Raw genomic sequence first — 18,938 nt, 5'->3', positions numbered from 1 at the left:
TATCTTCTGATAATTTAGGTTTTTCATAATAATCGTTAAATAATAAATATAAATACATTTTCTTTTGTTTTGTGTTAATTAAATGTTGACGGAATAATTGTATTTATAATATCTTTTTTAGTTATTTCACCATTTTTATTTTCTATTATTTTCATTTTTTCAAGCCATTGCATATATTCTGGTGTATGATCTTCCATAGAAAATATTTTAAAAATTTCATCTAGATAATTTAATTTTGGATCTATGAGAAAATCTCTAGTTTTTTCTTCACCCAATAAATTCTTTTGCCATCCACATTCATTACAAAATAACACAGTACCTTCTTGTCTTAAGGTCGCATAACTACATTGTGGACATTTTCGTTTATAATTTATTGGTAATATATCTTCATTAAGCTCCTGGTATTTTCTTACGTTTTCTTTATGTTTTATTGTTCTATTATGTAGATTTGAATTACTTGTTGTAATAATCAATTTACAATATTTACAATAATATTTTTTTCTTGTTAATTCATTATATTGTTTTTCTAACTTTTCAACTGTTTCTTTATTATCTGGTTACGTTTTCTCATATTTTATTTTTTCTAATAAATTATTTTTTCTTTCATTGAATTCAGTTTCAAATTTATTAGAAATTTTATCTATATGTGCTTTACGAAATTGATGATTCTCCCAATCTTCTATATTTTCAGGGCTATATTTTATTCGACAAGGCTCACAGAAATGATCTTTTATATTATCCTTATCATAGAATAAGAAAGGTCTTTTCCAAATAACTTCAGGTTCAACTTCGGCAGAATTACTATTACTTTCATTACTATCAACATTAGCCGTTGCACCATTAATTCTACACTTCTCTGAATGTTTTTTAACATAATTTCTTGAGAATAATTTATTACATTTTGGGCAGTTTATTTTAGGGGGTTTATAATTTTCATCATGTTTTTTCATATGTCGAGCCATATTACTTTTTCTTAGAAGTTCACCACAAATTTCGCATGCTATCTTCTCATCCATTTATTTAGGAAAAATTTTATTAAAATTAATTTTTAGTGATGAGCGGTAATTTTTTTATGTTATAAATAATGGTAGAATTGAAAGAATACAGAATATTTGTTGATTCAAGAAAACTTACAAATTATAAATCTCAAAATTTACTAGTACAATTAGATAGAGAATTTAAGAATTGTGTAGATTTAAAATTAGTTAATATAAGTTTATGTAATTCTTTTTATAATATATCGAATAAAACTATTGAACATAATACTTTTTTAATTCATATTAGAAATATAAATAAATGGTTTCATCTATTTCTAAGACCAGGATTATATAATTTAGAAACATTAGCTCAAGAAATTAATCGTAGAGCACGGTTGAAAATTAGAAAAGATGATAAATTTTTAATAAGATTTATAAAAAGTGATAGCTCAAATAAAATTAAAATAAAGGTATTTGATGAAAGTCAAAATGCATTTATAGTAAAAAAACCATTAGCTAAATTGCTAGGAATTGCACCAGATGTTGTTACAGTAAACGTAGAAGGCATTTCAAATATAATACCTTTTACACACTTATATTTATTGCAATTTAATTGATCCTACAAAAACATTTGAAGCAACTAAAGATACAACATGTAATTCTAGTATATTAAATATTTTACCATTGAAGAATGTTAAACAATTTGGAGCGCAAATAAATTATAATTTAACAGAATGTGATTTCAAACCTTGTATTCCACATTTCAATAATTTTAAATTAGAAATAAGAAATCATAATGGTTATTTAATTGATTTGAATAACTTTCCTGTAATATATGAATTAGTTATAAGATGTAGAGAGTAATTTCTTCATTATATAAATGAATATAACTGTTGGGCCGAGCATATGTTTTGGATTTGATTTTAAACGTGAGAAAGAAATGAAATTTAACATTACTGATGTAATTACACATATTAAAAATATTGCATTTTCTAATGAAACAACATTTGAGTATGAAACAACAATAGATAAAGAAACTTTAAATGTAGAAAAGATTACTAATTTAATTAGAGAATCTCTAAGATTTTATGAATTAGATGAAGATTTTATCATCGATGATATTAAAAAAAGAATAATTGAAATATATACAAATGAAACTAGTAATGAAATAAATGTTGAATCAATCATAAATAAGTTAACTAAATTTTTTGATGATAGTAATGTTTTTGATAAATAAATGAGTGATAATAATTTGATAATAACTGGATTATATAATGGCGCATTACTATCAGTTGGAACTGTTGGTTATTCAATGGTATTAAAAAAAGTATTCAAAATGGGAAGTGTTAATGTTGATAGATTTGATATCAATGATATCTTAAAATTAACATTAGCAGTTACTTTATCTAATTTAACTATTAATTATTTGGAAAAACAAAAATATATTCCTCCCATATAAATGCATAATTTTTTTGCTAAATAAATGGCTTCTGCAATTATAACTATTATAGGATCGGCAATTGTTAACGCTTTAGCATTTACTGGTGGTGGATATTTATTTAAACATATTGATAAAAATAGTTCATTAGGAGAACAAAGAAGACATATTTTAGCATTAGAGAAATACAATAAAGCAGCAGAAGAATATAGAGAAAAACGACAAAACTATATGGATTACATGAATAAAGAATTATATGATCAGAAGATTTCACATAGAGATTTTCAATCAGTTGATGATGCAATGAGTTTATATAACGCAGTAACAAATAAAGAAAAATTACATCTATACAAACCTAAATTATCAGATTATTATACCCCAAGTAAAGAACAACAGAAATATGAAATAATTTGGATTTTAGGTGGAACTGTTATTGTTATATTTGTTGCTTATAAGTTTACTAATTAGTAATTTTTTTTCTAAATGAATGGAAGATAATATTGATATTATTCCTCATGATATAAATAAAACTAAATTAAGAATATATTTAGAAAAACAAATATTAGAATTTGAAAGTGATTTAAAAGTTAAAAAGAAAAAATATTTAAAAAGTAAAATTATATATTATTTGATTATTAGTGGTTCGGTTACAATTAGTCCTGTAATAACATTTCTAGCAATATTCAGTCCATTAACACCTTTAGCTATATCAATTGGTGTATTAGGATTAAGTTCAAGTGTTTTAACCGTTAAAAGTTCAAAATTAAATATAAAAAGTAATAAAGAAAAAATTAAAACTAATATAAAAGAAATTGATAAATTAAAGAATACACTAGTTTATATAATAAGTTTAAATGGTCATATAACAGTTGAAGAACAAGATAAATTATTAAAAGAATTAATAAATTATTAATTTTTTAATTATATAAATGGCAGATAGTTTTCCAAAAGCTTTCCAATATAATAAATCAATTAAATATAATATTCCAGCAATAGATTTTAATAAAGATATTACATATAGAAATGAAGTTTTAAATTCATTAATTGATTTATATATTTATGTTACTGAAAGTAATAATTTTCATGTAAAGATGGAAAATATATTTCATGTAAAAAATTGAAAGATGAAAAACAATGGTTATTAAAATCTAATATGAAGTATTGGCAGAACCAATTAAATATTGCTGTTTATTGTGCAACAACAGGATGTGGAATTAGTTGGAATGATCATTTGAATAATTCTAAATATAAATTAATTCAAAGTTTATTTAGATTTCATACATACTTTTAAATAAGAATAATATTAAATGAATTAGAGTGCGCTTTACCAGGATCAAGATATTTTAAAGAATTAGATAATAATATTAATTTATCAAAGTTTTATAAAATTTGTAATGAATTTAATATAGATATAAATAATTCTGATTTTAGAACAAAAATTGGAACAATAAGATCACTTCCTTGCCCTAAAAAGATTGCAGAATATTGTGCACTTCCCATACCATCTAATAGTTTGTATAATATCTATAGTCATAAATTAGGTTATGGTAAAATAGAAACTTAGGATTTAGAAACATTAAATTTTAATAAATTACTGACATTTTATGATAATTTAAAACAAGAAAACAATAATGGTTGGGTTTATTTCATTTTAGAAAATAATGAAGGTTTTACTAAATCAGGTATACAAAGAATAAATCAATCTATTAGAACTTATTTGATATGTATTTTAGGTGCGCAAGTTGAAACAAGATCACCAATAATTGGAAATTTGAATACATCATTCGATACACAGAAACAATTTGAAGTTTTATTTGAAGATTCAATTCATAATGATAAAAATAGATCGATTCCAGAAAACATTATAAGATATCAAGATTATTTAGATAAATCACATATTAGATTAAATTATTGTATAGGCCCTAATCTAATAATTATTTCTAATGATTTAGTATTAAAGATGGGAAATATAATTGGTTATAATAATCTAATTAAAACTGCAACAATAAATAATTCATTTGGATTAAATGATATAAATAAAAAGATTATTACTGCTCCAAAATTAATGGAAGGTGAAAAAAATAAAAAACATATTCAATCAACTGAAACTAAAACTAAAAATATTAAATTAAATAATGATTCTAAACCGGATTATAATACATCAGAAGATATAGAAACTGATATTATTCAACATGATATAATTAAACTAAATGATGATAATAAATCCCATGAAAATACTAAATTAGCTATAACTTGTATAGGAATTGTAATCGGAGGAATATTATATTTTAAATTTTAATTTTTTTATTATGTAAATGGCAGAAGGTGGAGAAGGTTTTCCATTGGATGACATGGGAAATAATAATGAAGGATACATTGATGATGAACCACAACCTGATTTTAATGAAACTAATATTGATAATGATGATGAATCAGCATATGATTCTAATTTAGCAGATAGTGGTTCTAAAGTCCCATCAACAGATGAATTTGATAGAAGAACTAGATCGAAAATAAATCCTGAAAATGAAATGCCAGGTTTATCAAAGGAAGATATAGAAAATAATAAATTTATATATAAGTTTCAAGATGTATTTGTAAGATCTGGATATAATATAAATGATAGAGGCGCCAGACTTTTAGTACAAGATTTAAAGTTTTTAGATGGTGAATATTATTATAAATTGAAAGATGATTATTATATTAACATCTCTTATAAAAATCAAAATATAATATTAGCAGAATCAACTTTGCTTAAGTTAGAACCAGATAGAATTAAGAGAATAATTAATAGTAATGAAATAACTGATGTAACACAAAAAGAAATAAAAACAAAATAGAAAAGAATTCAAACAAAGAATTGATGACTTATTTAAAATAATCGATGATAATCCAGAAACGGAAATGGAAGAGAATAGAGATCGATTAGATAAATTAAGATCTTCAACACCCGAAACATCTAGAAGAGATATTCAACAAATTGATAATGATTCAAATCAATTACAAGTAGTAAAACATTTTGATAAAATGTTTGATACAATTCATTCATTTGACGAAGAGATGAATAGTATTTTAGATACACCCGGTACTGAAACTGGAATAAATCGAATACTATCTTTACTAGAAAAAGGAATACTTGATTCAAGCGTAACTTTCTTCAAAGTTGATGGACATACCTGTTTATCGAATGAAGACATTGAGCATCGTTTCAAAAGAAAATCGGGAACAATTACTGAACAAGTCCTTCTTCTTCGTTGTCGATGCCTCAGTTAACTGATGATGAATTAGAAGCATTTCCTGAACAAGCACGTAGAGAAATTAAAGGTATGCAAGAATCAGCTGGTGAAATTGCTAATATTAAGATGAGATTTTCTAAAATAACCATGTTAGAAAAAGAATTAACTAATGCAAATGAAGAATTAAAACAATTAGAATTAAATAGAGATATTCAATTAATCGAGGAAGCTGATTATGAAAGCAGAAAGTTAGCTTTAGAAAAAGAAAGAGATGATTTAAAATATAACAAAGAATTACAGGAAAAAGAAAGAGATACATTATTAAAATCATATGATCTTAATCATATTAAAAAATTAAAAGTTATTTTTAAAGATTTGTTGATAAAACCAGATTCTAAAATATCATTGAAAGATAGAATAAAGTTATTATTTAAATTAGAAGGAATAACAATTCTTTCAATTCTAACAGCTGTAACTATGTAATTTACAACAATTGGTTTAGCAATATCAAATGCTTTGAAATCTACTCCTACTCCCAATAAACCAGATAAACCCCCGAATGATAATAATTCTATACAAGATAAAGTTAAGGATGGTTTAAAGAAATTAGCAAAATATTTATGGGAACTATCTAAAAAATCTGCTGCAGCTTTACCAGGAGTTATTGCATCAATTGTTGGTTTTATATTGAAATCTGCTGGGAATATTCTTAACTTTGCTGCTGAACATATTATTTTATTTTTAATTACAGTTGTAAGTGCTATTATTTTTGGGTTAGTAAATATGATATCAAAAAGATATCAAGAAAAAAATAATAAAAAATAAATAATTAATTTTTTTGTTTAATAAATGAGTGGGAGTTATATAAGTCCTTCTAAGATTTCTAGAATATCTAATGCTATTAAAGCAGAAAGATCACATCATATAATTACTCATAACCCTTCAAATATTAATCCCGATGAAACTTTATATGTTAGAATTCCTCGATTAACACAAAATACTTTTTATGTTCCAAATAGTATTTATTTATCAGCCGATATAAAAGTAAATGGCCATGATAACAATTACGTTGTTGATAATGTTGGAAGATATTTGATTAAAAAATTAACTATAAAGATTGGTCCGGAAACAGTTTTCTCATTAGATGATTATAATTTATTTATGCATTATAAAGATTTATGGTTAACTAAAGAAAATAGAAATAATATGATATTTCAGGGTATTCAATCCGAAAACCATAATAAATTAAGATCAGGAACTAATGACGCAATAGTAACTCGTGCCACAGATAATTTGATTAAAAAGATTTATGGAAGCAAATATAAAATTCCATTAGACTTTGAATTGATAAATAATAATGCACCTTTATATAAATACGCAATTCAAGAAGATATTATATTTGAGATAACATTTGCTCCTGTAAATGAAATTGTATTATCTAGCGTTGTTAAAGATATGGGTTATAAATTATCGAATATATGTTTAGAATATAACACAGTAACTAATGAAAATATTGCTAGCACAATTCAAACTTAATACAATCAAGGACTTTCATTATTATATGATTATATTGATAAATTTAAAACCGTAACTATTAATGCAAATGATGAAATAATTAATGAGAATATTTACTTCCCAAGAAGATCTATTAAAGGTATATTAATATTTTTCACCATTGCAACATATTCTAATGGTGCAATAAAGGTAGATAATTATTATAATCCTGAAATAACAAAAGTAGAAATAACTATCGAAGGAATAGCAAATAAAATATTTTGCCAAGGAATGAGAATGATAGATCAGTGGCCAGAAATTAGAAAACATTTTATGAATGAAAAAGTAAAATCATTTGAAAATTGTAATATTAATCAAATTGATTATTATACCGGCAATAAATATGCATTATGGTTAGATTTTAGAACAACAGAGGATAATTCATTACATGGTTCTGGAAAAAAATTACAAAACACTAAAGATGGAATACAATTATTCATGGCGAAGAAAAGAGGGGACAAAAATTTCAAAATGCACATTTATATTATATCTGACGCGCAATTAAATATTGTAAATTCACAATTAGATAGTATTCAATATTAGAAATATAAAGTTAAAATTAAGGATATATAAATGGGTGGTACAAAAACTCATAATACTAAAGAACAATATTTAAGAAATTCATATTACAACCCTGAGAGTTCAGTTGCTTATTCTTCTACTAGAAATATATGGCGTCAAGTAAAACAAGATAAATTAGATAAGATAATCCCACAGAATTTAGTTAAATATAAAGATATAAATGAATTTATGTTAGAACAACCAACATATACAACACATAAAAAAATTGTTAGAAAATATAAAACTCGTAAAACTATGGTAAGTTATGTAGATCAACAGTGGCAAGGAGATTTAATTGATATGAAAAATGTTAAGAAAGATAATGATGATTATTGGTGGTTATTGAATATAATTGATATTTTTAGTCGTTATGTATGGAGCTTCCCACTTTATAGAAAAGATGCTGTACAAACATCAAATGTTTTAAGAAAATTTCTTTCGGATGATAAACTAAAACCAGAAAAAATACAATTTGATGATGGAAAAGAGTTTGATAATTCACTTGTTCATGAACTCTTAGATAATCATAATATTAAATATTTTTCAACAAAATCAGATAAAAAAGCAGCAGTTGTTGAACGATTTAATAGAACATTAAGAACAAGAATCTGGAAATATTTTACAGCAAATAATACTTTTAAATGGATTGATGTTTTACCAAAATTGATAGAAGGATATGATAATTCTTATCATTCTTCTATTGGAATGAAACCTATTGATGCTAGAAAACCTGAAAATGCTGCAATTGTTTGGAATAATTTATATGGAGCATTTCTTGTAGATGATTTTGGTGAACCTAAATTGAAAGTTGGTCAAAATGTTAGAATTTCTAAGTATAAAAAGATATTTGATAAAGGATACGATCGAAATTTTACTAGAGAAATATATAAAATAAAAAACAAAATAACAACAAAACCATATGTCTATGAATTAGAAGATTTAGATGGTGAAGAAGTTGATGGCTACTTTTACGAAGAAGAATTAAGTTTAACTACTGAAAATCTAGAACAAGAATATAAAATTGAAAAAGTATTAAAAACAAAAACTATTAAAAGAAAAAAATATTCTTTAGTAAAATGGGTTGGATGGCCAGATAAATTCAATGAAGGGATATTACCAAGTAAAATTAAAAATATATAAATGAATAAAGAATTATTTATATTTGAGCCTCATAATATGTTAATATCTGGCGTAACAAATTGTGGAAAAACTTATTTTATATTAAATTTATTAGAAACTGTTTATGAAAACTATTTTGATAATATAGTATTATTTTGCCCAACGTATGAATTTAATCAAACTTATGATAGAAATAGTACTAGAAATAATAAATTTATTATATTAGATCCTAAAACAGTAGAAGAAAATTTAGATAATTGTATAAAAATAGCAATTGATATTTATAAAGGATCAAATACATTATTCATTATAGATGATTGCGCTAATTTACATGATTCAAAAGTGAGAGAAAGTGAGTTATGTTATCTAGCTTTCTCTGGAAGACATTTCGGGATAACAACATGGGTTTTAAATCAAAAATATAATTCAATTGTTAAAGACTTTAGAGAAAACATTAGATTTCTAGTTTTATTCTACAATAAAGATAGAAAATCAATGAAAAATGCACTTGAGGAAAATGATATTATTCCACATGATTTACATAATGAATATATGGATAAGTTGAAAAAAATTAAAAGATCAAAATTACTATTTAGATTACAACACCATTTTAAATATGAATTTATTTAAATTCAACTAGCTTGTTAATATAGTTGAATTCTAGTTACATTCCAGTTGAATTCTAGTTATTGGTAGTTGTAACAAAAATCAACTAGATTTAACAATATTTTAACTAGCTTGTTAATCTAGTTTAATTCTAGATACATTCTAGTTGAATTCTAGTTGTTAGTAGTTGAAACAAAAATCAACTAGATTTAACAAGAAATAAACAAAAACAACAATATTTCAACTAGCTTGTTAATCAATTTGAATTCTAGTTACATTCTAGTTGAATTCTAGTTGCAACATCACAACTAATTTTGTTGTTATATAAATGGTAGGTGAAAAGAAAATAAAATCTAAAAATGGTGATGTTCCAATTGAAAAAACTTTAGATGATTTAGGAATAACAGAAAACAAATTAATTCCAGATGATGGTGCTTTAAATAATGTTACAACAAATAATAATTATGAATATTATCTTTATTGCAAACATCAATTAGAAATATTAATAGCATCTGGAAAATGTAAAAATTTTGTCGGTAAAAATTTAACTTATAATGAATTAGATACAATGAAATCAGATGAAATTATTAGATTATTTAAGATTTATGAAGCCGCGAGAACAGCTAAAATTAATGACGCGATATCAGAAAATGTAGTAAAAGGTTATAGTAAATTATGTAATTATATACTACCAATTGAAGATGAAAATAGATAATATTCCGATTTAAAAAATGATTATTTAGTTATGACTGAATTAAATAAATGGATTGGATATTTATCGTTTCAATTAGGTGGATTTATGACATTATTATCAACTGGGGTTATAACATTTTCAAATATTGAAAGTAAAAATATTTCTATAATAAATGAGCGAGGTGAAAGAAGTGAAGGAATTAACTGTGAAGAAAAAACCGAGAACTCAGAAACAAATTGAATGGTCTCGGCAATTAGGAATTAAATCACAAGAATATAAAAAATCTGTAAAAGAAAAAATAAGTAATAAAAATGTTAATAAAAATGGTGAAAATATTGTTATTTCTACTCCTTCTGATAATAGAATATTTTATAAATATTTATATTTTACAGTTGGATTTGTAATTGTATTCATTTTGATTGGGTGTAATTGGTATAAGAAATCAAATAAAATTCATGATATTAGTAATTCTGAACCAACTGCTATCAAAAATGAAAGTACTTCTGAAATTCCAAAATTGATAATAAAAAAATGGATTAATATTTTAGAAAAAAAGCAAAAAAAAATAATTTTTTTTAATTAATTAAATATCTCACTACTTTTGTCTATCTATGCGGAGCAATTAAATTGTCCAGATAAGTCATTTCGGATTCTAGATATTCATTATTTTTATCAATTTATTTTGTTTTTACTTGAATATTGTATTACAGTCGTTTCTTATTATTAGTTTTTTCTTAAATTGAAAGATGACAACACTGGGTATGCTAAAATGAATATTTGAATTTGAATTTGTTAATCAATTAACATAGTAATTGATTACTAATTTGATTAAAAATTATATCATAATTAAGTTAAAAATCCATAATTCATTTATCAGTTTTCATTCTTATATTCTTTTCATTCGAAATAATTTATAATTTCAAATTTCACATATTTTTTTAGCACCAGCAACATTTACTTAGGTGTTTTAGCTAAGTATATAAGGCAATTCATTCAACCACTGGAGTGCCGCCGGGCTTGGCTTGCAGGGGCATTTCGAAAATGCACCTTTGTCCACCCTCCGTGGTTCTCCTTCAGTCCTCTTTTCGGGGGTAAGGGGTTGATAGGAAATGCATAAGGCGCCTTAAATATAATGTGTTTCCTGTCAACCATTGAAGGAGAATTGGTGAGGCGTGGGTCACAGGGGTGTAAGTAGAAATGCTTGGGGATAGGTATCTCGTGGCGCCTCTCAATAACGGGATGCTTATCCCCTAAAAACTCTGCGAGTCAAGTCGGGTGGTTTTGCTAAAACTTACCGTAAAAACATTGAAATATTCCTTTTAATCACGAGAGAATGATAACTATCCTCCTGTCGTCACGGCCGAGCTAATTTAAATAAACCTCGCTTTCAGCAACCAATGAAAACGTGGTGGTTCAATGCCGGCTAACTGGCTTGTGTGTGTTGTATGTACTGCGTGCTTAATATATAACTGCTAGCTATCCAATATAACAACAACGTTGTGCAACACCTGTTTGATTGATTAATATTCAAATGAAGCACTCTCTCATAATAACATGTAACAGATGTTTGACTGTATGATTGTAGTTGTTTATAAAACGACTAAGGTCATTTTTAGATATTCATTATTTTTATTTTTTATTTAATCAACAATTTCCAAATCATGATGACCGTCTTCATTTTTCCCATGATATACTATTTTAAATCCTACTAAATCTTTCAATTCCTCTGTACTCAATGAAACCCATTTATCGGGTAAAAACACTTTAAATTCTCGTGATGTACTAACATTACAGTAGCTTAAATTAGCTGATACTTTCTCTCCATATTTAGTTTTTATCTTTTCTAATTTCAATATCTTATGTTCGATTTCTTTTGTAACATCAACTAACTTTTTTATTTCAAATTGTTTTTTTGTTGGTTTAATTCTGTTATTTATTGTTGCTAAGAATGCTTTTCTATCTCCCATTTATTAGGAAAAAAAAATACTTGTGGTGATGAGTGGTCGACCTTCGACCTCTGATCTGAAAGCCTACTTTCCCAATTACTAATGTGGTGTGAGAATTAGTGATGTATTGATCCCACTAGAGGTCGGTAGTGTAATTTGAAAAAGCGATACATGAAAACCATTAATATACATATATACGACCTAGAAAGTTTCATCACGTGTGGTTTCTTTGATTTTCCCCGGTATTTATGTCGCTATTTGGTAGAAATGCCTTCAGTCAGACTGTGCACATGCACACCACCTCAGCCAATAGTAAACCCGATAAAAGAAAATGTTGAAAATTCGGAAAATATATTCATTAAAAACTGAAGTCATCCTCAACCCACCTTATCAATCATCCCCCATCAACAAACGACTTGACCATTCTGAAAATACTCGAGAAAATGAAACACGACCGAAGCCGATATTAAAACGGGTAAAAGAAATTGTTGATAATTCGGAAAATATTTACATTAACAACTGATGTCATCCTTATCCTCCTTTTCTTACATCCCCGGGTAACAAACGACTCGACCATTCTGAAAATACTCGAGAAAACCAAACACGACCGAAGCCGTTATTAAAACACATGAAACAGAAGGTTGAAAATTCGGAAAATATTTACATTAAAAACTGAAGTCACCCTCACTCATCCTTGTCAACCATCCTCCAGCAACTACCAGTTACTTTGTAAATATTTCACCGGATGAACCGCCAAATAATAATAATTCTATACAAGATAAAGTTAAAGATGGTCTAATGAAATATGCAAAATATTTATGAAAATTATCTAAAAAATCTGCAGCACCATGACCAGGTATTAAATAATTATTTCATATTAATAACACGTTCAAGATTGATTATTGAAAATTTAGATCAAGGACTAGAAAAAAAAAAGAATTCTATTATGATGATTTAATTGATAATTTTAAACCAATATAGACAAAATGTGGATTTAATGTAACTAATAAAATGTGGAGTATTTGGCACCAGATTTGAAATATTTAGATGGTGATTATTATTGGCGTTTCAAAGATGACTATGATTTTAAGATATCTTCTTATAAATGTCGTGATAAAATAGTAACAAAATCAACTTTGGCTAAATTAGAACAATCTAGAATTAAAAGAGTAAGTAATAAGAATGATATAACTGATGTTACAGAACAAGAAATAACTCTAAATAGAAGAGAATTTAATCAAAGAAATGATTATATTTCGAAGATGATTCATGAAAATTTAGAACCAGAAACAATCCCTAAAGAAGTTATTAATTCAAAAACCAGTAAACCTAGATCATCGGGATTTCAAACTGAAAAACTTTTACCGGAAGGAGTAATTGGTTTAACAGATCAATAAATAGAAGCTTTAACTATGTTTCATGAACAATTCCTCTGAGAAATTATTAGTATAAGAAATGAAGCTGAGAAAATTGTACATGAAAAAATTACGACTTTTGAAGATTAATCATCTAAATCAAATAAAGAATAAGAACAGTTAAGATCGGATTTAGATCGTCAAGTAATTGAAGAAATGTAATATAGACAAAATGAATTAGAATAAGAAATTGATAATTTAAAAGAAAATTCAAAAGTACAGAAAAAGAAAAAAAAATGATTTATTCAAATCAGGTGCTAATAGAATTTAAAGATTAAAAGATATTTTTATATAATTATTAATAAATAAAACCAACTTTTGAATTATCATTAAAAGATAGAATAAAATCATTATTTGAATTAAAAGGTATAACAAGATGGTCTAAAGAAATTAGCAAAACATTTATGGGAATTATCTAAAAAATCTGCTGCAGCATTACCTGGAATTATGGCATTAATTGATCGTTTTATTTTTAAAGTCTGTTGGAAATATTATTAGTTTTACTGCTTAACATATAATTGTATTTTAAATTGCAGTTGTTAGTGCTATTATTTTCGGATTTTTAAATATGATAAAAAGTAGATAAGTTAGCTTTTTTATTAATAACTGGTGAATGTAAAATATATAGATCCTTCAAATAATTCGAGAATATCTAATGCAAATCAAGCAGAACGTAATCATCATATAATTTCTCAATCCTTCAAGTAAAATATTAATCCAAATGAAACTTTATATGTTAGAATTCCTAGATTAAATCAAAATACTTTTTATGCTTATCAAGCAGTATGTATTTATCAGCTGATATAGAATTAACTGGTAATAATAATAATTATGTTGTAGATAATGTTGTTAGATACTTGATACAAAATTTAGGATGAAAATTGAACCGGAAACTGTTTTTACATTAGATGATTATAATTTATTTGCATATTATAAAGATTTATGGTTAACAAAAGAAAATTGAAAAAATATGATATTTCTAGGAATTCAAACAGAAAAATGAAAATAAATTAAGATCAAAAACAAATAATGCAATAGTAACTAATGCTGCAGTAAATTTAATAAAAAACATTTATGGAAGTAAATATGAAATTCCATTAGATTTTGAATAATAAATAATAATGCACTTTTATATAAATATGCAATTCAAGAAGATATAACATTTGAAATAACTTTTGCTCCTGTAAATGAAATAGTATTATCTAGTGTAATTAAAGATATGGGTTATAAATAATCGAATATATGTTAAGAATATGATACAGTAAAACTGCAACTATTAATGCAAGTGATGAAATAATAAATGAAAATGACTTTCCTATAAGATCTATTAAAGGTATTTTATTATTTATCACCTAAGTGTATGCTAATGGCACAATAGATGTTAATAATCATTATAATCCCGAAATATTAAAAGTAGAATCAAATTGATTATTATACTGGTAATAAATTTGCATTATGGGTAGATTTTGGAACAACTGAAGATAACTTGTTACATGGTTCTGGGAAAAAATTACAAAATACAAAAGATTGAATACAATTAAACATGATAAAGAAAAAAGGAATCGACGATTATAAAATGCATATTTATATTTATTCTGATGCGCAATTAAATATATCAAATTCACAATTAGATATTATTCAATATTAATAATATAGAAATAATATTTGTGATATATAAATGGAGAATAAAATATATCGCAATCCTAAAGAACAACATCTAAGAAATTTGTATTATAATCCTGAGAGTTCAGTCTAGGCTGAGAGTTCAGCCTATTCTTCTGTAAAACATATATGGCGCCAAGTAAAACAAGATAAATTAAATAAGCTAATCCCATAAATCTTTGTAAAATATAAAGATATGAATGAATTTACGTTAGAACAACGTAATGAAAAATGAAAAATCTTTAAAACAATGAAAAATCTTTAAAAAGATAATATTGGTTGATATTGAATAAAATTGATTTTTTAGTCGTTATGTATGGAGTTTCCGACTATCCAGAAAAGATGCTGTACAAACATCAAAAGGTTCGAGAAAATTTCTTTCAGGTCCTGCGAATCCAGAATAAAATAGAATTTGATGATGGAAAAGAATTTGATAATTCATTTGTTCATGGACTCTTAGATTTTTTAACAACATTGGATAAGAAAGCAGCTGAAGCAGAGAACAAGAATGTGGAAATATTTTACAGCAAATAATACTTTTAAATGGTTTTATATTTAACCAAAATTAATAGAAGGATATAATAATTATTATCATTCGTCTATTAGAATGAAACCTATTGATGTTAGAAAATATGAAAATGCTGAAATTGTTTGCCATAATTTATATGGAGCATTTCTTGTAGATGATTTTGGTGAACCTATCTATATAAAGTTGGTCAGTAAGTAATAACAACAAAACCATATGTCAATGAATTAGTAGATTTTGAAGGTGAAGAAGTTGATTGGTAGTTTATGAAGACGAATTAATTCTAACTACTGAAAAACTAGAACAAGAATATAAAATTGAAAAAAAAAATTAAAAACAAAAACTGCTAAAGAAAAAAATATTCTTTAGTAAAATGAGTTGGATGGCTAGATAAATTTAATGAATTGATATCATTAAGTGAAATTAAAAATATGTAAATCAATGAGGAATTATTTATATTTCAACATCATAATATGTTAATTTCTCGTGTAACAAAATGTGGAAAAACTTATTTTTATATTGAATTCATTAGAAACTGTTTATAGAAACTATTTTGATATATTAGTATTATTTTGTCTAAGATATGTATTCAATAAAACTTATAATAGGAACATTACTAGAAATACTAAAATTATTGTATTAGATCCTAGATTGTATTAGATAACAGTTAAAGAAAAATTTAGATAATTGTATTAAAATAGCAATTGATACATTGATACATCTAATACATTATTTAATATAGATAATTGTGACGTAAGCGGGCATTCGAAAATGAACCAAGAACCGATGACAGAGTTTCTGCCAAATATTAAGAGAGTCAATAAGATGGTGAATCGGCAATACGATATGATCGGTCGTGGCGGAATATCCTTTCTATAATGTTTGAAAGTTCCCAAATAGGATTGTTTCCAAAACAGGTTTGCCTGCTTATCTGAATGCAAATATCGAACCTACCAAAATGATTTCGATATTTCATTCCCCATTCTATCTTATTTCTATCTCTATCTATTTCGACCTATTGCCCAAATCTTTGAAATATGGCCCAGTTGTTATCAGACTCAGGGTAGTTGATATCAAACATTTTTTGTAGCCAACTTTCCTTTTCAAAGTTTCAAAATCCCCGGCTACGGCTCTGTTATGAAAGTATCGAGACCGAGGGCACATCCAGATACGTGCTATACCAGTTATCGCGTCATATTGAAACGGTTGACGCCGGTACTAAACTATTTGAAATGACAATTTATACACGTTCACTAAGGAACAAAATAGTATCAAATGGTAAGATTTTATTTTCATCCCACTTCAAGCGAAATTTAGAGTAGGATATATAAAGAGTTCAAATAATGTAAGAACCCAATCAAATTGAAATCGGCGGAAACTAACCGAAGAATATCATCAACGTAACGTCGCAGAAGTTTGGGTCTACTTTCAGTGTAAAGAAGAAGAGCTGTGCTTTCAACGTGTTCCAAAAAACCCCAGCCAAAACAGGGGTGATTGTATTCCCCATAGCCATACTAAAAGTCTGAAAAAAATTAGAACCAAATAGAAAATATGAGTTTTTTGTACAAAGTTCGATTAAATCCAAGAGACAATCGGTAATCTGCGATTTCTACGGTATTCCTTGTGGTTTTATCAAAATGAAAATCAGAAGTAGCTAACTTTCTCCTAAGAAAATCCATAGAAGGTTTAAAAGTAACATTAGTGAATAAGCTCGCAACATTAAAATATATAAATAATTTATCATGCCCATTTTAGCCATTCTAATAAAACCTGATTATTATCAATATATCCACTATTTAGTGATTTTGAATTACAGCCAAAGATGTCCATTCCCAAATAGGATGGTTTCCAAAACAGGGAAGCCTGCTTATCTGAAGGCAAACATATCGAACCTACCAAAATGATTTCGATATTTCATTCCCCTTTCTATCTTTATGATGCGGAAAGAGTTTACAACCGACATAAGAAGCCAATGAGTTTAATTTTAATTGTCGAATTGCGTTAAGACTAATCAAAGCAATAGTATTTCGACCTATTGCCTAAATCTTTGAAATATGGTCCCGTTGTTATCAGACTCGGGGAAGTTGATATCAAACTCTTTTTGTAGCCAACTTTCCTTTTCAAAATTTAAAAATCCCCGGCTACGGGTTCGTCATGAAAGTATTGAGACCGAGGGCACATCCAGATACGGGCTATACCAGTCATCGCGTTATATTGAAATTGTTGACGCCGGTACTAAACTATTTGAAATGAAAATTTATGGCGACGTGTGACTTTCAAAAACATTGTCACTGTAAAGTTCGGTATGCTTAGGTAACATTTCAAAATTGCTATAGCAAATACACGTTCACTAATGAGCAAAATAGTATCAAATGGTTAGATTTTATTTTCATCCCACTTAAATCGAAATTTAATAGAGTAGGATATATAAAGAGTTCAAATAATGTAAGAACTTAATCAAATTGAAATCGGCGGAAACTAACAGCAACATTTTTAGACATTCTAATAAACCCTGATTATCATCAATGTATCCACTATTTACAGATTTTGAACTGCAGCCAAAGATGTCCATTCCGAATTGGATGGTTTCCAAAACAGGTAAGCCAGCTTATCTGAAGGCAAACATCGAACCTACCAAAATTATTTCGATATTTCATTCCCATTTATATCCTCGTGATGCAGAAAGAGCTTACAACCGACATAAGATGCCAATGAGTTTAATCTTAATGATCGAATCGCGTTTAGACTAATCAAAGCTATAGTATTTCTACCTAAATCTTTGAAATATGGCCCAGTTGTTATCAGGCTCTGGGAAGTTGATATCAAACTCTTTTTTAGCCAACTTTCCTTTTCAAAATTTCAAAATCCCCGGCTACGGGTCTGTTATGAAAGTATTGAGACCAAGAGCATATCCAGATACGTGCTATACCAGTCATCGCGTGATATTGAAATGGTTGACGATGGTACTAAACTATTTGAAATTAAAATTCATTGCATCGTGTGACTTTCAATAACATTGCCACCGTAAGTCTTGGATGCTTAAGTAACATCTCTTTAATTTTTCGACGATCTCTGTTTTTCTCATTGCATGATTTCTTTTTTAATCAGATATCAGTTTTCGGTTCATTCAAGCTCAACACGTTCTAACCTGCCCCAATTCACATCGGCCCTACAATGCCTACCGACATTTACACTGCCTATTGC

The 18,938-nt window shown here is 26.5% G+C and overlaps 1 long non-coding RNA gene across 1 annotated transcript in view; it reads left to right on the top strand.

Moving 5' to 3' along the window:
* Window positions 1–18,295, top strand: part of LOC141913872 (uncharacterized) — a 64,945-nt gene extending 46,650 nt beyond the window's left edge. The window contains exon 3 of the long non-coding RNA XR_012620661.1: window positions 18,279–18,295. This is a non-coding gene — a long non-coding RNA (uncharacterized LOC141913872). The remainder of the gene's footprint in view (window positions 1–18,278) is intronic.
* The last annotated feature ends 643 nt before the right edge of the window (window positions 18,296–18,938 follow it).

Source organism: Tubulanus polymorphus, chromosome 12 (genome assembly GCF_964204645.1).
Source record: "Tubulanus polymorphus chromosome 12, tnTubPoly1.2, whole genome shotgun sequence".
Lineage (NCBI taxonomy): Eukaryota > Metazoa > Nemertea > Palaeonemertea > Tubulaniformes > Tubulanidae > Tubulanus > Tubulanus polymorphus.
This window is presented reverse-complemented; position numbering and strand designations above follow the sequence as displayed.